We start from the raw sequence: 21,340 nt of genomic DNA, 5'->3' as shown, positions 1-21,340 counted from the left end.
AAAAGAAGCTACTTGTTTCATCCCCAAACAGCTAGGCAATTAAACCATTAGGTAGAAAATAACCTATTGCTCCCCCTTAAATGTGTGCTCCTCTTCTCTACTGTATTCCATATAACAGGATATAACTAGGCATGTTTGGTTTTTGCATTTAAACAAAAGTTACCCCAGGGTGACCTAATTTTGTAATCAGCTGATAAACCAATCTAAGCAAACTTCAAATATTTTCATTCTTTCTTCAAGTCATACACCCTCCCCCAATAGCAAATGAAAGGCAAGTATTTCAAAGTCACAGAAGGATACAACTACCCAGGTAAAACTGCTGGTGAACTTTTAAAAACGACACAAGGCAGAACTAGTATTGGTCCTGGTCTTTCAGCTCAAGGTCCACCAAGCCAGTTAAGCCAACTGACTTAACAACAAAAGAAAAACACCTCAACAACTACAAATATAATTTTCTGAAGCCTTGCCTATTGTCAGATTATTGACCATAAACTTTACCTAGACTGAAGGAACCCCATATATACCAGCTAGTCCCTTTAATAAAAGTGACAGGTAAGGTCTATGGAGCACTTACTACCTACCAGGCACTGTGGTAAGCACTTGACACAAATTATCTTATTTACTCCTCACCATAAACTTACCATCTAGGAAATATTATCACCCCCATTTTACAGATAGGAAAACAGGTTTACAGAAGTTAGGTCACACAGCTAAATAACCATGGCACTTATATTTGATAATCCAGATATTTACTGCCACTTCTTAGATGGAATGGGGTCTTCCAATTCATAGAAAAATCCTCCCTTTCTAGCTTTCTTTTCATTTCCTCTCCTCACACCCACTTCTCAATAGAATTTAGCAGCTGAAAGGTAATCAGGTCTTCCTCAATTAATTTGCTACCTCCTTTCCAGAACTCTTTCCTTCCCACAATATCAACAGCCAAGAAGCAACTTCTCCTGACCCTTCCTTCCCAAAAACAAACTACATAAGCTCCACCCATCACCTGCCAAGGTTAGAAATGTTCCAACGCTGCAAAAATATAAACAACAACCGAAAAACAAAAACAAAAGTCTTACTCTTCAAAGGTCACAAACTAACATGCACACTCTTAGCCAACCTTTCATTCTACATACCTCTCCTCTTCCGTCCAGGCTCCCAACTAACCCTTAACTCCAACTCCACCCGTTCTGCCCCACTTCATGGTCCCTTCCCCTTTATCCTCAGCGACCTCGCCCCGGGTCCCCTTCACCTTGCACCCCAGGGTGCAGGTGGGAAGCCCAATTTCGCCTAGAGGGGCCTTAGAAGGCCCCCACTACAGCTGCTCTGCTCCGCGGGAGGGTCCACCCCAGCCTACACTGCGGGCACCACTCCCCTAGGCACCCTCCCCCAGCATCCCCCCCCGGCGGCCCCACCCCTCCAGCTCGCTTCCCCCTCTGCCGACCTCCTCCACCAACTTGCCCCCTAGTCCCCGCCCCAGCCCAGCCCTCTCCCCCGCAACAAGCTGGACTCTCGAGAGCCAGTTCCCACCCTATCAGCCTCTGCCACCAAGCCTCACTCCCCGCCCTGGGGGTTAGCCCAGGGCCTCCCCGATGGGCTGCAAGAGCCTCGGCTAGTGTGTGTGTGGTGGGGGGGGCAGGGGAAGGCGAAGGGCCGCTCGGGAGTCTGCTGGAAGCGTTAGAGGCGGCCGCGCCCCGCTGCCCCATCCTGGGCCCACCCGCACCCCCAACGACCTCGCCTGATGGCTCCCACGGTACCTGTGGTGGAAGCTGCAGCGGCGGCAGCCGCTCTCCCCACTCTTCACACAGACAATATGGCGGCGGCGGAGCAGGAGACACACGGCTCGGCCGCCAGCCGCAGGGACCAGAGCGAGGCTGCAGCCGCCGCTGCCGGAAGCGGAAACCCCCCTCCGACCGGGAGGCGGGGTGGGACCGCTTCCGACTCCTCCCCCAGCGGAATCTCGCAGAGTGCGGTGCCATGCTGGGATGTGTCATTGTATCCCTAGGAGTTCAGTTCCGGACTGGGGCGCAAAATGGAACAAGTTCTCAACGTAAAGCGTAATAAGGAGACTTGCAGTAATTAAGCGCATTTTATTTCAGTACCTGTACGAACTTACGAGAGAGAGAACACGAACCTCCCACTAAGTGTATAATTGGTTTGACCCAAGGTAAGATGGCGGTCCCTAGGTTTCCCGCACTTCACCCAGCTGGCGAGTTCTACCAGTCGGCAAGCCGGCCCGCCTTATTTGGAAAGAAGCATGCGCGACCTTCAGAGCTGGAGAGCGAAGCGTTTTGGGAGTTGAAGTCTGCTGCTCAGGCCCCTCGTCTAGGGTTGGGGTTCCAGCAGCACGTTTTTTTCTGCTCAAACTTCGAGTTCCGGAACAAGTGAACGAAAGTTGGACCCCGGGAGTGGTGTGGCGCAGCAGTCGAGGAAGTGACGGTACTAGCCCTCTAGAGACTGAGACCCAATTCATGCCTCTTACAGGAGCCCTTTGCAGAGCTGCCCATCTAGAATAAACTGTTTTCTCCCTTCGATCTGCCTCCCTCCACCCCGCTTGCCTGGGCAACGGCTCCAGGGCAGCTATAGGGAAGTTTCTGTCGTGCAAAACTGATCATGACGTCCTCTTGGTTAAAACCTCCCAAGTCTTTCCTTTGTGCACCAAAGATAGCCCAAGCTCTTCTCTTGACATCCAAGTTCCTGCATAATTTGGATACTTCCTTCGCCCCCAAGCCGCGTTTTCTGCCCCTCTCATTTCAGTTTCATGATGCTCCCACCCACTAAAACTGCAGACTATTCTTGGAACTTGTCAGCCTCCCTCTCATTGCACTGGCAGTTACATCTGTTACTGTCACCTCCTGGACTGGCTAACTTCTGTATGTCCATCGGGCTAATCCTTTCCTCTCGGGATCTTCCCTACCTTTAGTTCCCTCAGACCTAGACACCATCCCTCAGCAACCTGACTGGTCCCTAGCCTGCCTGTTGCATCAGACTATGAGCCCCCAGTGGACAGGGCTGAGTCTGATGATCACCCTGTTCCCTGCAGGCCCTGCTAAAAGCTTGTGTGTGTGTTACTGAGAGGAATTAAAGTGTTAGCCTCACCTCTGGTAGGGCAGAGGTGTGAGGTCTGGAACAAGTGTTAGAAGGTTGGGTTATTTTGGTACCTGCTTTTATCCCTGAGCTGCCTCAGAATAGCAGCTACCCAGGATGGGCCTCCCCACCCTCTCTAGCCCTCCTTTCACAGTTCATCAGCTGACTGGCACCTCTGCTCCCAAAGAGACAATCTCCTCCCCTGTGGGATGAGGTGGTGGCAGCTGCAGACATATAGTGATGGTCTCAGGGAGGTGGCCATGACCTTTTCTGAGCCTCATCTGTCAGGCATGTCTGTGGCATTTGACCCCAATGGGCTGAGAGTCCACAGAAATGGCTCTCTGGGTGCCCACAGGCTGGTTATTTCTCCATTATGGGTCTTGGTTTCCCCACTTGTGGACTGAGAAGGTTAGACAAGATGATTCCAAGGTTTCTGTGAGGCCGTCTTCCAGGAAATGAGGCCTTCACTTAGCTTTTGGATAATGTCTTTTCAGCTCTTATGGCTCCTTTTCCCCTGTCTTTAGTCACATTTATTCAATTCACAGCTGTTGATCACTTGCCATGAGCCAGACAGTGTGCTAGACGCTGGGGATGTGGCATGAGCAAGACAGATAACAGTTTCTCATGAAATTCACCTAAAGTGATAAACATAATGCACAGATAGAAAAATGAATAAGTACTGTGAAGGAAAAATATAAGTAGCTGTGAAAAAGAATGAAAGAGGGGAGAACTTTAGCTTGAGTGGTTCAGAAGGTCCCTCTGAGAAAAAACAGTAAGAACAAAGGTCCTGAGGCAGGAAAGAGCTTGATAAGTTTGAGGAAGGAGGCCATGGGGGGCTGAAGCACTGTGAGTGAAGGGAAAAAGGGTAGGAAATATGGTGGGAGAGGTGGCCAAGGCATTCAGGCCATGATTAGGGGTCTGGAATTTCATCTGAAAAGAGTGAATGTTCTTTCCTATGATCTTGGCCCCTCCTACAGCCTCAGTTCTTCATTCTTCTACCCAATTCCATCCTCCATCCCTGACATCATTCAGAGGGCTCACCCAGGCACAGACATACAACCCTTTGCACTTTGTAGGACACAGTTGAGACCCAGCCCCTGCCATTTCTCAGGCTAGCCTGGTATAGGTCTCTGGTTCCAAAAAGCTATCAGTCTCCAGTGTTCATTAGTTATGGAGCCTCCAAAGACCAGCTCAGTTATCTTTAATACTAACTTCCTGACCCCCATAGCACAACTCTCAGGCTAGACTTCCTTCAAACAACAATAACAACAGCCACAACCACAGTTAAGATGTTCACAGTACTTGTCCTGTGCCACACATTGAATGTTCATCTCATTTAATCCTCACGTCAGCCGGATGAGGTAGGAACTAGAAGTATCCCACTGTACAGACCAGGAAACTGAGGTTCAGTCAGATTACAGGACATGCCCCAGGTCACATACAAAAGATGGAGCTTGCATTCCAACCAGGGCCATAGGCACTGCGTAAGAAGAGCCTCAGCATATCAGCTTTCTGTTATTGCTCAACAAATCACCCCAAAACAGAGCGGTTTAAAACGACAATAAATTTTTGGTTATGTTTGTGTGGATTGGCAACTTGGACATGTCTCAGCTGAGACAGCTCTTTTCTGCTGTACATGGTCTTGCCCAGGCTTACTTCTGTATTTGCAGTCAGTTAGCAAGTCGGCAAGCTCACTGGTCCTATATGGCCTCATTCACAGGTCTGGCAGGTGGCTGGGCCTGCTGGCTTGAGTGCCTAGGTTCTTCTCCATGTGGCTTCTTCAGCAAGCTAGCTCAGGCTTCCTCATGATGGCGTCTGAAAGGAAAAGAACGAAGGCAGCAAGGCCTCTTGAGGCCTAGGCTCGGAAGAGCTGTAGCATCACTTTCACTGCATTTTATTGATCAAATCCTGTCAGATGGCCAGCTCAGATTCAAGGAGACTAGTAATAGACTCCATCTCTTGATGGAAAAAACATCAAAGTCATATTGCAAAGAGTCGTGTGGGGGTGGGGGGATCATTGTGGCCATCTTTGTAAACAACATAGCACACTAAGTGACCATGGGTACAGAACTGGTTAAGTAAGTTATGGTACAGCTAAACATGGTGCTATTAACAGGGAGAGCACTTAGTATGTGTCAGACACTATACAAGATGCTTTATGTGTGTTAACTCATTTAATCCTCACAATAGCCCTATGTGACAGTTACATGTTTATCCCCATCTACAGATTAAGCATACCAAGTCTCAGAGAGGTTAAACCATGTGTGCAAAGTCACACAGCTAGTAAGTGGCAAAGCTGTTAAAAGTGATGAGGATCATTTAATTTCTGGACATGGAAAGCTGGCCTTGCCATACTATTATGTGAGAAAAAGCAAGAGACAAAACAAAAGTTTGGTGAGAACACAGTTTAAAAACACTTAAAAATGGGTATATGTAAATGTATTATATAGTTTTAGACAAAGTTCAGGAAGGATTTACCACAAACTTTTTTTTTTAATATTTATTTATTTGGCTGCATCAGATCTTAGTTGCGGCACGCGGGATCTTTAGTTGCGACACGTGAACTCTTAGTTGTGGCATGTGGGAATCTAGTTCCCTGACCAGGGATCGAACCCAGGAGTATGGAGTCTTAGCCACTGGACCACCAGTGAAGGCCCCACAAACTCTTAATGGAGCTTATCTCAGGAGACAGGAAGAGAAGAGAACTTTAAACACTTCTGTCTGCCCTGTGTGAACTTTTTGTTTGATTTTTTTCTTTTTGCAACACACATGAATTTTTATTTCAACACTGAACAAAGAAAAAAGCATTTTTTAAATGTTCTTCAACTTGTCTCTCACTTCTGTCTATTTGGTTTTTACATTTACTGTTTTTTTTGTTTTTTTCTTTTTGACACTACCCCAGCCCAGCCCCTTTTCAATTCTGGCCTGAAGTTTTGTGACTACTGTAGGGGCCCCCTCCTTTCTCCCCCTCCCATGTGCTCTGCACACTGCTACTGGAGGAAAGTTTATTAACCACCATGTACCTTTCTTGCTCAAGAGTTTTCAGTGGCATTGCATCACCTTCAGAGAAAGTCCAAACCTCTTGGCCTTGTGTATATGGCATGTGTAAAGTTGACTCCAGCTTGGTTGGATTCCAGCTCTGTCATTTACTAGCAGTATAATCTTGGAAAAGTTATTGTATTTGACCTCTCTGAGCCTTAGTTTCCTTACCTGTTAAGAAAAACAGAGAGGGAGAGAGAGAAAAAGAAAGAGAAAGAAGAAAGAAAGGGGAGAGGATATGATACTGAATATAGTTCCCTGTGCTATACAGTAAATCCCTGTTGTTTATTTTATATATTTTAGTGTGCATCTGTTAATCCCATACTCCTAATTTATCCCTCCCCACTTCTCCTTTGATAACCATAAGTTTATTTTCTATGTCTGTGGATCTGTTTCTGTTTTGTAAATAAGTTCATATGTTTTATTTTTTAGTTTCCACATATAAGTGATATCATATAATATTTATCTTTCTCTAACTTACTTCGGATCCATTCATGTTGCTTCAGATGGCAATATTTCATTCTTTTATGGCGGAGTAATATTCCATTGTGTGTGTGTGTGTGTATACACACACACACACACATACTATTCACAATAGCCAAGACATGGAAGCAGCCTGAGTGTTAGGCTGCCTAAGTGTTAGGCTGCTTCCATGTCTTGGCTATTGTAAATAGTGCCACTGTGAACATTGGGGTGCAGCATGACCTATCTTGCAGCAAATTAGATTACTATTCAATGACTCAGTCTCTCCTGCAGTCAGGACTGATTGATACTCCCTACTCCGTTGATAATAGATACAGCCATGTGATTTGCTTTGGCCAGTGGAATGTGGATGAAAGTGACAGTGTGCAAGTTCAGCCGAGGCCTTAAGAGATCTCTCATGTTTTCAATTGCCCCCTTGGAATTTCCACCTCTGCCTTAAGGATGGGGCTGTCATTAGTGCATTCCATCTTTTGAAACAGAGTTCCCATCAAAGTTTCCATAGCAAAGTCTGGGATAAAAATAATTTTGTAGTTTAGTGTTTAGTTTGTATTATTATTATTTTGGCCAGCTGCACCACGTGGCTTGCAGGATCTTAGTTCCCCAACCAGGGATCGAACCTGGGCCCCTGGCAGTGAGAGCGCAGAGTCCAAACCACTGGACTGCCAGGGAATTCCCTGTATTAAATTTTAAATTGTATTTTTTTCATGAACTCTATCCCTTTTGAATGTCAGGAAGCTAAAGAGGTAGGAATAGAGTGCTCTGTGTCAATTTAGGGAAGCAATAGCTTCCATCCAAATCCCCAACATCAAACAGGCTGGTCCAGAAGAATGAGAGACACACGGAGTAGCCAAACCCAGCAGAATCCAGGCAAGATCAGCCAGACCCCAAATGGTTTGGGGGAGGGACAGGGAGAAATCAATATTTGCTGCTGTAAGGCACAGACATTTGGGGTGGTTTGTTATGTAACATTATTATTATGATACACCATCTCATAGGGTCCTTGTTGGGATTAAATAAGTGATACGGTAAAGCCCTTAAAAATATGCTGGGGGCTTCCCTGGTGGCGCAGTGGTTGGGAGTCCGCCTGCCAGTGTGGGGGACGCGGGTTCGTGCGCCGGGCCGGGGTGATCCCACATGCCGCGGAGCAGCTGGGCCCGTGAGCCATGGCCGCTGAGCCTGTGTGTCTGGAGCCTGTGCTCTGCGGCGGGGGAGGCCGCAGCAGTGGGAGACCCGCGTACCACAAAAAAAAAAAAAAAAAATGCTGACATAGAGCAAGGGTACAATCAATGTGAGTGATTATTATTGGGGGTGCAACTGTGAACAAAACAGTCCCTGTTCTCACAGGTCTCATGTTTTGTGGAGAGATGTGTCAGATGGTATCACATCTGACATGTGGAGAGTTGTTATGCTCTGTCAGATGGCGATGAGCGCTATGGAGGAGGATGAAGCAGGGAAGGAAGAAGGGGATGCTGTGGTGTAAATTCAAATAGGTGGTCAATGAAAGCCTTGCTGGGAAGGTGATTCTTGAAGAAACACCTGGAAGAGGTGAGGCAGGGAGTCATGAGGGTATATGGGAGAAGATTGTTCCTAGTAGAGGGTGGGCAAAGACCATAAAGTAGACTCATGCCTGGTGGGTTTAAGGAACAGCCAGTAGATAGGGTAGCTGAGCTGAATATGACATCAGGGAGATTCCCCTGGGACTAGTTCATGTACAGTTTGTGGGTCATTGTAAGGACTTTGGCTTCTGCTATGAGTGAGGTGGGCCGTATTGGAGGGTTTTGACCAGAAAGAGGACAGGACCTGCTTTGCATTTTTACAGGATCTCTGTAACTGCTGGGTGTAGAATAAATGGAATATAAATGAGGGCTGAAGCAGGGAGACCAGGTAAGAGGCTACCGCCACAATACAGACAAAAGATGGTGATGGTTTGAACCAAGGTTAGACTTTGGGGTTATTTTGAAAGTAAAGCCAAAGGGACAGATTGAGTATGGAGTGTTTGAGAAAGAAAGGAATTGAGGATGACTCCAAGGTTGTTGCCCCGAAGAATGAAAGAAGGAATTTGCCATTCACTGAGATGAGGAAGGCTATAGGAGGAGAACTTTGTTTCAGGGGAAAGGAGGGGAGAATTACCGGTTCCATTTGGAACTTGTTAAATTTGAGGCACCTATCAGACTTCCAAGTGGAGATGCCTAGTTAGAAGCTGCGTGTATGAATCTGAGCCCAAGCTGGAGTTGTAATTTTGGGAGTTGTTATGGACTGAATTGTGTCTCCCCAAAATTTATATGTTGAAACTCTAACCCCCCAATATGACTGTGTTTGGAGATAGGGCCTATAAGGAGGTAATTAAGATTAAATGAGGTCACAAGGGTGGGGCCTTAATCCGATAATCCTTATAAGAAGAGGAAGAGACATCTGAGTGCCCCCCATCTCTTTCTTTCTCCCTGTGTGTATGTGTGTGTGTGTGTGTGTGTGTGTGTTTGTACAGAAGAAAGGACATTTGAGGACACATGAAGAAGGTGGCAAACCAGGAAGAGAATTCTCACCGGAAACCAACCCTGCTGGCACCTTTATCTTGGACTTTGAACCTCCAGAACTGTGAGAAATGAAAAATACATTTCTGTTTTTAAGCCACCCAGTCTGTGGCATCTTGTTATAGCAGAGTAGATTAATACAGGAGTCATCACTGTGGAAATGGTTTCTAAAGCCATGAGTCGGGGTGAGATCTCCAACAGAGTGAGCATAGACAAAGAAGAGGGCAGGACAAAGGACTGAGACCCCGGCCCCCAACGTTAAGAGACAAGGCAGTGGCCTGGGAACCAAGTAAGGAAAACATTTCAAGGGGGGAGAATTGCTGATCTATGTCAGGTGCTGCTGAGAGGTAAGGGAAGATGAGATGAGGACCAAGAACTGACTCAGCCAAGTGGAGGGCATTGTTACTTTGACAGGAAAGAGTTTAGGTTAGAATGGTGGGAGCAGAAGCCTGATTGGAGTGGGATTAAGAGAGAGTATATAAAGATTAAGATATAAATACATACATACACACATAAGGGGAAAGGAAAGCTCTTAACAGTAAAAGGACAACTAATAAATACAGAAAAAGAGGAATTAGAAATTTACCATTTGGCAGCCACCCTAGTAATAATTGTTTCAGGAGAGAATCATTAATGGATGCTGCAATAGTGGATTAAAGTTTGACAAGAAACAGGATATCTGCATAGTCTTAGAGTATCTCCTCACAAGATACTTATTAATTACAAAGAGTAAAATAGTAACTTTACAGTGGAGAAACCCAGCAGACACCAACCACATCAACCAAGTGATGAAGTGAGCATGGCCAGTAATGGGGCAAATTGACCTCATGCCCCGCCTCATGTGATGCACTGAGGGGATCATAGCATCCTTTCAGTGGTGTTTCTGCCAAAAATGTATAACTGATTCATGAGGAAACATTAGACAAACCCAAATTGAGGGATGTTTCTGCGGAATGACTGGCTTGTACTCTTCAGAAATGTTGAGCTCATGAAAGAAAGACAGACTAAGGAGCAGTTCTAGATTAAGGAGACTAAAGAGACACAAGAACTAGAATGTGATGTGAGATCCTGGACCAGGAAAAAATTTTCACTTAACTGTAGAAGATATTAGTGGGACAACTGGTGAAATTTGATTAAGGTCTGTAGATTAGATAATTGTATCAATGTAAAAATTTCTGATCTTGATTATTGTAAGAGAATGTCATTGCTTTTAGGAAATACACACTTGTTTTTATGGGTAAAGGGAATCATGTCTGCAACTTACTGTAAAAGAGTTCAGGAAAAGGAGGAAGAGAGAGAGAGAATGATACAGCAAAGGTGGTAAAATCTGGGTGACTGGTATTTGGTTATTCTTTGTACTATTTATGTACCTTTTCTGTAATGGAAGGAGAGACATGGAGGCAGTGGTATGGACAATTTTTGAGGAGTTTTGCTGTGGGACTGAGGATGGGGTGGTAGGTGGAGAGCAAACTGGGGTCAAGAGAAGTTACTCAAATGCAGAAATACTAGCATGTTTTTATGTTGATGAGAATGATTCAGTAGATTGGAAATGATGAAGCAAGAGGGAGAAGAGAGTGGCTAGAAGGGAGGAAGATGGTGGGATCTGTACACAGTGGAGGGTTGACCATGGCTTGGAGCACAGGTAGTTGGTCCCTGGTCACAGAAGAGAAGGCAGAGTATTTATAAGTGGGTACCAATGAGGGTAGGCAGGTAGCTGTGTAGTGGAAGTTTGTGGAAGTATTTTCTAATTGCTACAGTTTTCCCTGTGGAATAGGAAGCAGGGTCCTCAGCTAAGAATGAGAACGGAGGAGAAGGTGATAGAGGTTTGAGGAGAAAAGAGGAAGGAATTGCCTGTGGAGAATTAATGGACAAGGGAACTCTAGCGTAATTGTCTGGCAGAGCTAAAGACCTCATTGAGACTAGCCATCATGTAAGTAAAGTCAGACGAGCCCACGTGGTGGTGTGTTGATCCCTAGCCACATTCTACCGCAGGAGAACAAGCACAGACGGACAGAGGGTGTCAACTGGTGGGTGTTTAGCCAGAGAGGGGCAGGGCCATCTCGGGTGTGCAGTGCATGGGAATGATGCTGCCCTGTGGCTTTACTCAGCAAGAAGACAAATGAGGACACAAGGGAAAAGGTGATAGGCTCAACGGATCAGAGCTCCCAGTAGGGCTGAAGGGTCGTTGGCATTGGGGTACTGGATAGAGTGAGCTAGAAAGATAGGAGGCAACTGTCATTGAGCTGGCTGCTAGAAATTGAGATAAAGGAAGGGGTGCAGGTAACGAATGTGACACATTGCCTTCCCTGGGCCACCATGGTAGAAAAGCCACCTGTTGGTGCTTCCAGCCGGCAGCCAGCCACTGAGCCTTCGGATAAGCATGGCCCCTGCCAACATCTGACTGCAACCAAGCAAGAGCTGTCCAGCTGATCCTTTCAAACTCCTGATTCACACGATAGTGAGGAAAAAATGGTTGTTTTAACCCACTAAAGACTGGAGTGGTTGTGATTCAGCAATAGTAACCAAACAGAACTGCTGGGTCCACTGGAGTGTCAAGGGCGTGTTAAGTTCTAATGCCCTAAGGCATGGGTTTTCTGTAATCAAGTAACTTCTCCTCTTTGGTAGTTGGGGACACCAAGGTTCAGAGAGGTTTAGTGACTTGCCCAAACTTGCACAGCTAGTGAGCAGTGAGTTGGGCTCTGAGCCCAGGCATTGCAGCTCAGAGCTTGTTCTCTCACTAACCCAGCATACATACTGTCCCCAGCACACAGCATGGCATCTGGCACACGTAGGCTCATGCTGAACAGTAGACTGAGCTGTGCCTGGGATTTCCTCTGCCTTCCATCCCCAGATTCTCTCTCCTCCCCCACATTCTTCTTCAAGTTGTCCTGGGTGTCTTAGTCCACTTGGCGGAGGAGATGGGCAACCCTATCCTTTGGGTGGCCATTCATGCCTGCACTCTACCATTCAGCGGGTTTTCCTGAGTGCCAACTCTGGGCAGACACTTCTAGGTTCTCAGTACACAAGGGAAACAAGTCAGTGTCCTTGGCCTGGTGGACCTAAGTCAAGCGGGGAGAAGATAACCAGATAAATCTACCATCACAAACTGGGCTTATTGCTAGGCTATGAGTGAATGGTGTCTGAACATGCACAGCAGGAAAAGCTGTCTTAGGTTAGGGAGGGAGGAAGAGTTTGCCCAGTGAAGGCAAGGAGGGATCCGTGACTGGGCTGATCAAGGAGGAGGAACAGCTTGGCCACAGATCCTAAGAGAGGATCATGCTGTTGCATTAAAGGCATGTGGAGGTGGCCAGTGGGACCTGAACATACATGAGGCAGGTGGGAGAGTGGAGGGAACATTGGGAGAAATGAGATGAGGGAGGTGGGCAGAGGCATTTGGCTTAAGAACAATAGGGAGCCATGGAAGGTTTAAGCAAGGGGGTGATTTTATATGATTTTTCACTCATAAAAGATCTCCTTGGCTTCTAGGTGGGGAGCAAGGAGGAGGGGAGCAGGGGGTGGGCTGTGTGAGAAGTGACGGTGTCATAGACTTGAGTAGAAGCAGTAGGGGAGACGGAGAGGAATGGATTGATTTGGGCTGTGTTTTGGAGCTGGAGTCCAGCACAGGGAAACTGAGGTCCGGTGCTTCCACAGACAGCCCCCCAGCTCTCCCAGCCCATTGGGGGCTTTCAGATACTTTTACCTTGTGGGAATCACATGTGGGTTGTTGGATTGGGGAATGGGTGCCTAGGGCAGGTGACCCTGACCTTTGCCTGGTGACCTGTGAGTCTTGAATTGGGCTTTGAAGGAGCCATGGGGACCTTATGGGGCAATGGAGTGTGTCCTTAGAGGACAATCCCATCATCCCTCATTTCACACTGGGTAGGTCACTTCTCCTCTATGAGCCATAGTTTCCACATTGGTAACATGGAAAGGGACAGTACCTACCACACTTTGGTGACATTACCCCCATTTTACAGGTGAGACCACTAATCCTCAGAGAGGGGGAGCGACTGTCCAGGGTCACACATGAGTAAGTGACACAGAACCCAGGTCGTAACCTGTTCTCTTGACCTCTCTGCTGCCCCGTGTGCCTCCACCCTTTCCTGGGGCCTTAAGGCCTGAGGATGATTAGCTCGCACAACGTGGTCTTTCCAGGAGGCCAAGGAAATCCACTGCTGGATGCTGGGGGGTTAGAAGCATGGGTTTGGATTGAGTTTCCAGTCCCACTGAGGGACCTTATTCTGCTTGAACCTCAGTTTCTCCCTCTGTAAAACGGGGTAAAACTACACACTGTGTAGCACCTGGTAGGGGAACTGCAGATGTAATGATTCATACATGCAAGTCGCTTTCCTAGCACAGTACCTTTTGAGGGGCCGGCACTCCTCAGTGCTTGCTGCTGCCATGATTGTCATGCAGTATAACAGTGGGTTGAATCCGGAACCCAGTGTTCCTTTTAACCATAATTATAACGCTTCTTTTCTTTTCTAAAATGAAATTCGCAAATAACATAACCTATTGACACACGTATTTTTAAACATAAATAATACCTTAATTGTAATATAAAAGAAAGTAAAATGAAAGTAATTTAGAATAAATCAACACATAAATATTTGGGCACAATATTGTCACAGAGTAGTCAGTCCTCCATATCCAAGGATTTAACCAACCTCAGACTGAAAATATTAGAAAAAAAAAATTTTTTTTAGGAAGTCCTAAAAAGCAAAACATGAATTTGCCACATACTGGCAACTATTTACGTGGCATTTACATTGTATTAGGTATTATAAGTAATCTAGAGATGATTTAAAGTATATGGGAGGATGTGCGTATGTTATATGCAAATACTACATTGTTTTATATAAGGGACTTGAGCATCCGCGGATTTTGGTATCTGCGGGAAGTCCCGGAACCAATCCCCCTCGGATACCAAGGGACGACTGTAGTCGGGAAGGCATGGATGACTGTAGTCGGGAAGGCAGCCCACTGTGAAACTGTGGGCTGAATCAGGAGTTCTGACAACTCAAACCCACAACTGCATGGCCATGGTGGTCCAAAATGTGAGTGGTTCTAGGAAAGTTTTGAACCAAGCACAGCCTGGTCTGTTCCCAACTAATATGGTGGTTGCTTTCCTGGCAGATTCACTGTATATTAAAACCAAGCAAATACTATGCTGGAAAAGGCAAAATTATAGACAATAAAAAGATCAGTGGTTGCCAGGGATTTGAGGGGGGAGGATGAATAGATGGCGCACAGGGCATTTTTAGGGCAATGAAACCCTTCTGTGTGATACTGTCATGGTGGATACAAGACATTGTGCATTTGTCAAAATCCACAGAACGTTGCAACACAAAGAGTGAATCTTTTTTGTTTGTTTGTTTTTTCGTGGTACACGGGCCTCTCACTGTTGTGGCCTCTCCCGTTGCAGAGCCCAGGCTCCGGACGCGCAGGCTCAGCGGCCATGGCTCAAGGGCCCAGCCACTCCGCGGCATGTGGGATCTTCCCAGACCGGGGCACGAACCCATGTCCCCTGCATCGGCAGGCGGACTCTCAGCCACTGCGCCACCAGGGAAGCCCAAAGAGTGAATCTTAATGTAAGCTATGGACTTTGGTTAAAAATGATGTATCAGCATCAGTTCATCAGTTGTAACAAATGTATCACACTAATGCAAGGTGTTAATAATAGAAGAAACTGGGTGTGTTGGGGAGAGGAAGTATAAAGGTACTTAGTATAATTTCTGCATAAATTTTCTGTAAACCTAAAACTAAAACAAAGCCCATTAAAAATTAACAAAACAAAACAAGCCCCCCCAAATTCCCTGGCAGTCCAGTGGTTAGGACTCCGCACGCTCTCTCTGCTGAGGGCCCAGGTTCAGTCCCTGGTTGGGGAACTAAGGTCCCACAAGCTGCGCATTGCAGCCAAAACCACCCCCCCAAAACAAAAACACAATACACACACACAAGCCCCCGCACATTGTGTTTGCTGTGAAATAGAATTTGGTCCCAGGCTCAGATCATTAAAAACAAGGTTTTCACCTACGTTAATTAACAAAGGGACATTTGAATACCACGTACAACTTGGGATCTGTTGCAGGATGTCTGCACTCCTGCTCCCCTCCTGCTCTATGCTCGGGGCACCCCCAATCACTGGGGGCTGCCCAGTGCTCCTGGAAGTGCTGCCCTACTTGGGATTTCGGCACTGGACCCGTGCCCTCTGTCCCTTGACCTTGGAGAACATTCTTTAGAACTCAACCCCCTGCTTGCCGAGTTTGGGTGATGGAGGCATCGTGGCCAGATTGAAAAGTCTCCCTAGCCTCAGGAATCCCAAGGTGTCACCATGAACACAGATCACACCTCAGCTTCCAGAATTCCTACTTCAAATATGGATCCCAGCCCCTTAACTCATTGTGTGAGCTTGAATGAGTCATATCACTTTACTGAGCCTCAGTCTCCCCATTGGTCGGAAAGAGGGTGATAACACCTGCCTCACAGAGTATATTCATTTGTTCAGTAAATATCTACAGAGCACCTACTGTTTGTATTGGGGCTATAACAGTGAACAGAACAAACATCCCTTATTGGAACTCATGGTCTCATAAGGAGGATAGACAAAAATCAAATAAATGTATAAGATAATGTCGAGGAGGAAGAAAAAGAAGACAGGGTCATAGACAGAAAGAGAGAAGGGCCAGAGCTCCTTGGTGAGTATAGTCACAGAAGGCTTCCTGAAGGAGGTGGCATTTGAACAGAGATCTGACTGAAGTGAAGGAGTGAGCCTTGCTAGTCTGAGGGGAGAGCTTTCCAGGCAGAGGGAACAGCAAATACCAAAGCCCTGAGGTGAGAATATGCTTGGTGTGTTGGAGAAGCAGCAAGGAAGCAAGCTGGCAGGGAATGCATGAGTGAGAGGGGAGAGGAAATGAGGACAGGAAGATAGGCAGAGAGCCGACTGCAAGGAATCTGGGTTTTATCCCAAGTGTAGCAGGGAGAAAACTTGAAGTTATTCACTGAGGAAGCCCTCCTACGTTGTGTGTCCTTGCATATGAGAAAAGTGGGCAGGAACACACTGAAGCCACCCTCCTGTCCATGACCCTGTCTGTGTCCCTTTGGTGGAAAGTGTCCTTCCTCTTCCCGTGCGCTGATGCTGGAAGTGGTGGCCAGGTTGTAGTTCCCATAAAATAACACAGGGTGGCGACCCTGGGTCATGTTTCTAAATGGTAGGTTATTGATTCCAGAGCGGTGGTTCCCAAACTTGGACATCATCAGAATCACCTGGAGGGCTTGTTGAAACCCAGATTGCTGGGTCCCACTCTCAGAGTGTTTGATCTGTAGGTTTGGGGTGGGTCCCAAGAGTCTGTGTTTCTAACAAGTTCCAGGTGGTGCTGATGCTGCTGGTTCAGGGACCTCACTGTCAAAGCCCCTGGTTGGAGGCCTGAGGTGGTAGCTAGGACCGCTACCCTCGTTTGAGGTGGGGTGGGAATTCCCTGGCGGTCCAGTTGTTAGGACTTCGTGCTTTAACCGCGAGGGCGCAGGTTCAATCCTTGATTGGGGAACTAAGATCCTACAAGCCATGGGGCACGGCAAAAAAAAAAAAAAGAAAGAAAGAAAAGAGGTGGGGCATCAGAGGTGTCTGACCAAAACACTCCAGTGCCTTCTCATCATATTTAGAATTAAATCTAGGTCTCTGACCAGGTCCCTCTCCACCCCCATCATGATTCAGGTCCTGGTTTCTTTCCTTACCTCATCTCCTGCCTCTCTCTCTCTCCCTTCCTTCCTTCCTCTTTCTTTCTTTTTCTTTCTTTCTTTCTTTCTTTCTTTCTTTCTTTCTTTCTTTCTCTCTCTCTCTCTCTCTCTTTCTTTCTTTCTTTCTTTCTCTCTCTCTCTCTCTCTCTCTCTCTCTCTCTCTCTCTCTCCCTCCCTCCCTCCCTCCCTCCCTCCCTCTCCTCCTTCCTTTCTTTCTTTCTTTCACAAGCTGTTTATTCTTCATATTATAAAACTGCTTTCAGGGCCACATTACAGTAACATGCACTTGGACAAGAGAAAGAAGCCATCACTTGGTACAGACAGAATAGGAGCTTTCAGACAACCAGGAGAGCAATGGAGAGCTGTCCCCTTTCGAGGTGGTAACAGAAAGTAGAAATTCTGTTTCAAAGGTCAGCACTGCAAATACAAAGCACAAAATTGGTCTGTCATCTGCTGCTGCTTCTTAAACAGTGGCCACACTGTTTCGCTCAGTTCCTTGAAGCTAGTTCCTGCATCAGGGCCTTTGCACGTGCTGTACCTCCCACCTGGGATGCCTTTCCCACAGCCTGTTCTTTGGTTGGCATCCTTTCATTCCTCATGCCTCAATTTGAATGTCACCATTCAGAGAGCTTTTCTTCTGCTGACGAGGAAGCTGTTGGCCCTGCTGCTGTTCATCCCTGTTCTTTTCCTTTTGAGTGCTTGTGGTGATTTGTAATTGTTTAGCCCAGTGGTCCCCAACCTTTTTGGCACCAGGGACTGGTTTTGTGGAAGGCAGTTTTTCCACGGACGGGGTGGGGAGGGATGGTTCAGGCGGTAATGCGAGCGATGGGGAGCAGCAGATGAAGCTTCGCTGACCTCCTGCTGTGCAGCCCCGGTCCTAACAGGCCACAGACCAGTAATGGTCTGAGGCCCGGGGGTTGGGGACCCCTGGTTTAGCCTCTATCTTGGTTAATTTTCTCCTGTCTGGATTCTAGGCCCTCGAAGGCAGGGACTGGATCTGTCTTGCTTTCTGCTTCATCCCAAGTACCCAGGACAGTAGGCCCCCAGGAAATAGTTGTTGAATAAATAAAACCAAAGACTTTTCCAGAGTCTACCAGAGAGCCAGTGGGTGAGTGTGGACTCCATGTAAAGGATACTTATGGATTGTGTGATGTTCAGCATCGCCTCACCCTAGTCTCAACCCTGACATTCAGAGTGTTCTGGAAGGAAATAAAGATGAGTAAGACGATGTTTGTAAATAGTTTACAGCCTTGTGAGTGTTCCTAGCTCACTGTCTACCTCATTTGGTTAGCGTAGGGGCTGCTGGGAGGGACTCCCTCAGAGTTCTGGGTTTGGTGGGCAGAGACACTGCACAAATAATAAATTTATAAATCCTTTCTACCTCTATTACTGCATTGCACCCTCAGGTTAAAAAAAAGTATCCCAAACTTGGCAATAATGCAAAAAGAGAGCTGCATGTCCTTTCAGAAATATGCTGGAGCATTGTCCAACAGGCCCACCCAAGGGTTATCTAACTCTCTAGGGAAATAGATCTTTATTTGACTTGTCATTTACTTACTTGTTAGGGCCCAAACGCAGGGAAGTTATGTAATCACTTGTAGATTTATCTTGCAAATGATTTTTGTCCAGTAGAAAAGATCACCCTGAAGTTTACAGTTCTTTTGCCAGTTTTACTCTGTAGTCATATTTCAGCATTTTGTCTTTCATTGATTATAAACATTTCAGACTCTCTTATCCTCTTTGAACCAGCTTCTCTGTGCTCTGACCAGTTAAATGCTAATGAATTACATATAATTTTGGCACATGCTTACTTTTTATTTCTATGAGAGCTATGTTTTAACTATTAAAAAATTAAGCTTTTGGGACCAGCACCATCTTTATGAGAGGCACTGATCATCCCTGTTTTCCAGATGGGTCTAGTGAGGCTCAGAGAGTTAGAGTATTTGTCTCCACAAGCAAAAGTGATGAAGCTGGGACTTGACCTTAGGTCAGCCTGACCTCAGAGCTCCCGGTCCTTCAGCGATGCCACACTCATGTACCCAGTGCTGTTCTGGGCACTTTATAAACTCTTCAAATTTAATTCTCACAACTCAGCAAATGACATGTTACTATGTCCATTTACGAGATGAGGCAACTGAGGGCTAGGGTTGGGAAAGAAGTCACCCAATGTCACTGAACTCTTTGAAGGCCAACATCCAGCCTTTTGGAGTCAGAGAGACCTGAGTTTCAACTCTGGCTCATGCCCTCTCTAGAAATGTGACCTCAGGCAAGTTGCTCACTTAACTTCCCTGAGCCACAGTGCAAGATGGGAAGAAGAGCCCCTTCCATGTGGTGGCTGTTGGTAATGTTTGCAAACAAATCTAGGCCCAGGGCCCCCAGGCTCTCAGTGACACCAGCTTCTCTCGTTCTGGAATCAGGAGGGAAAGAGCAGTTGATCTGGTGTTGGCCGTTCCCAGGCTGACTGGCATCAGAAAGATCCTGGAAGGACAGGCCAGTGCCTGGGGAAAACTGGAGGGAGGAGTTGCTGAGCAGGAGTGTTGGGGGAGCTCAGAGGAGTCCTCAAGGAGCTCAGGTGGGCACAGGTGTGGACCACTGGGCAGGGACTCCAGTCAGTCTGCTGGGGACAGCGATGGAGCCTGGGCTTTAGAGTCAAGCAGCCTGAAGCTCTCTGGGCTCTAGCTTCCAGATCTGTAAAATGGAATAATAATGACTCTTCCCTGTTTTGGATTATTGTGAGGCCTCTGGGGACAGTGGGCTTAGCTGGAGGGGTGCTATTCTAGAATGTTCCCTAGAACCGTAACCCTGTATAAAGGAGACAGACCCTTGACTGTGGCCTTTCTGAAACCTGAGGAGGTTATTGATCATGTACTGATAAGGATAATGACAGTAGAGAACATCTGAGATAGACTAGGGGCCACTGGAAGGTTCTTCCTCAGAATTTTGGGTCCGTTAGGTCAGAAACATGGCACAAATACACAGCCAAGGGTCGTTTAGGGCTTTGCAGTTCACAAAGCCCTTCCACGCTGTGGCATTGCACCCTTGTGTTAAGACAAACTCACTGTGTCAAGCCCTCCAAGTGCTTGACGTGCTTTATTTTACTCTTCCCGAACACTTGAAGTAGGTGGTGTCTTGACCCCCACTTTTCAGCTGAGGAAACTGAGGCACAGAGAGGTTAAATGACTTGCCTAAAACTACACAGCTAACAAGTGACAGAGTGGGGACTGGAGCACAGACAGCCTAGCTCCTGAGCTGGCCTTTGAGTGGAGAGACCACACAGGAAGTTGGAGGCTCAGAGGCGTTTGGAGGGACCTGAGGCTCCTCTGGCCACTCCTGCCTGGCCTTGTTCCCTGCTATGCCCCCTGGAAGTGGCTGGAGGTGAGGAGGGAGGCTGGGTGGGGCACTGAGCCTGAGGGGGAGGCTTTAGGGCCCAGGCCAGGGAGGCAGGGAAGGAAAGGATGGAGGGAGGGCCTCTGTCCCTCCAGAGCAGCTGAGGGGAAGATAAAGGCCTGAGGAGATGTAGCTAGGGCCCAGATGAGGAGGAAAGGAAGAGTCTGGGAGGCGGAAGGTACAGCTGCAAGGGAGGAAGCAGAGTCTGGAGCCTCAGGGGAGAGAGCTGGGGGTGAGCTGGGGATAGGCCAGGCCCTTGGCCCAGGGTTCTGGACCCCTGTCACTCCAAGTCTGGAGTCCCACAAGCGGCAGGACCCAGGACTGGGCAGAGGCGTTCCCTCAACAGATGCCCCTTCACTCTTGCGCTAGGCTATGCTGGGGCTGCTGAGGTGAGCTCAGGGTCCCTGCCCTTGGTGGCTCACACCCTCTGAGCTCAGCTGAGTGACCAGATGGGCACTGTCTAGGGCATTCATTCATTCAACAAATACCTATGGAGGGCTCACCATGTGCCAGGCTGGGCTCCTAGCAAGAAACGAAGTCCCTCTGAAGAGACACTGAGGTCCTCTTCAAGGAACCTCCAATCTCATGAGGAGATGAACTAAACACAGAAAACTAATCCATGTACAGTATCACGTCAGACTGTAAAACCTGTGAAGGGAGCAGAGCTGTTTTATGAGGGTAGTCAGGGAGAGCCTCTCTGAGGAAGTGACGTTTGAACTGAAGGAGGTGAGGCAGCAGCTATGTGAATCTGGGGGAAGAGTAGTCCAGGCAGAGGGAATAGCCGGTGCAAAGCCCTGGGGCAGGAGCGTGCCTGGCACGGCGGGGGGTGGTGAAAGACAAGGAGGCCAGCGTGGCTAGAGGCAGTGAATAAGGGGGTGATAGAAGATGAGGGCAGACGGGGTGGCATCAGGGGCAGGTCATGTAGGGCCTCGAAGTCTCCTGTAGGTACTTTAGCTATTTCTCATGTGACACGGGGAGATTGTGGAGAGTTTTGAGCAGAGGAGTGCGCAACCTGACTTGGGTTTTAACAGGATTCCCCCATCCCTCTGGCTGCTACTGGAGAAAAGAAGGGGAGGTGG

At 47.4% G+C, this 21,340-nt stretch overlaps 1 protein-coding gene and 1 long non-coding RNA gene across 3 annotated transcripts in view; one reads left to right on the top strand and one right to left on the bottom strand.

Annotated features, from left to right (window-relative positions):
- Nucleotides 1–1,904, bottom strand: part of CSNK2A1 (casein kinase 2 alpha 1) — a 54,334-nt gene extending 52,430 nt beyond the window's left edge. The window contains exon 1 of one of the 2 annotated variants that reach the window (XM_089896666.1): nt 1,755–1,904. The gene's annotated coding sequence lies outside the window, so the exon portion shown is untranslated. The remainder of the gene's footprint in view (nt 1–1,754) is intronic. The other variant, XM_022592784.3, reaches the window with a different exon arrangement.
- Nucleotides 1,644–16,932, top strand: LOC149747473 (uncharacterized). The gene is made up of 3 exons (XR_016387902.1): nt 1,644–2,436; nt 9,092–9,201; nt 14,563–16,932. It is a non-coding gene; the product is annotated as an uncharacterized LOC149747473 (long non-coding RNA).
- The last annotated feature ends 4,408 nt before the right edge of the window (nt 16,933–21,340 follow it).

Source organism: Delphinapterus leucas, chromosome 15 (genome assembly GCF_059928025.1).
Source record: "Delphinapterus leucas isolate spDelLeu-1000000601 "Yukka" chromosome 15, BTC_Dleu_Yukka2, whole genome shotgun sequence".
NCBI lineage: Eukaryota > Metazoa > Chordata > Mammalia > Artiodactyla > Monodontidae > Delphinapterus > Delphinapterus leucas.
This window is presented reverse-complemented; position numbering and strand designations above follow the sequence as displayed.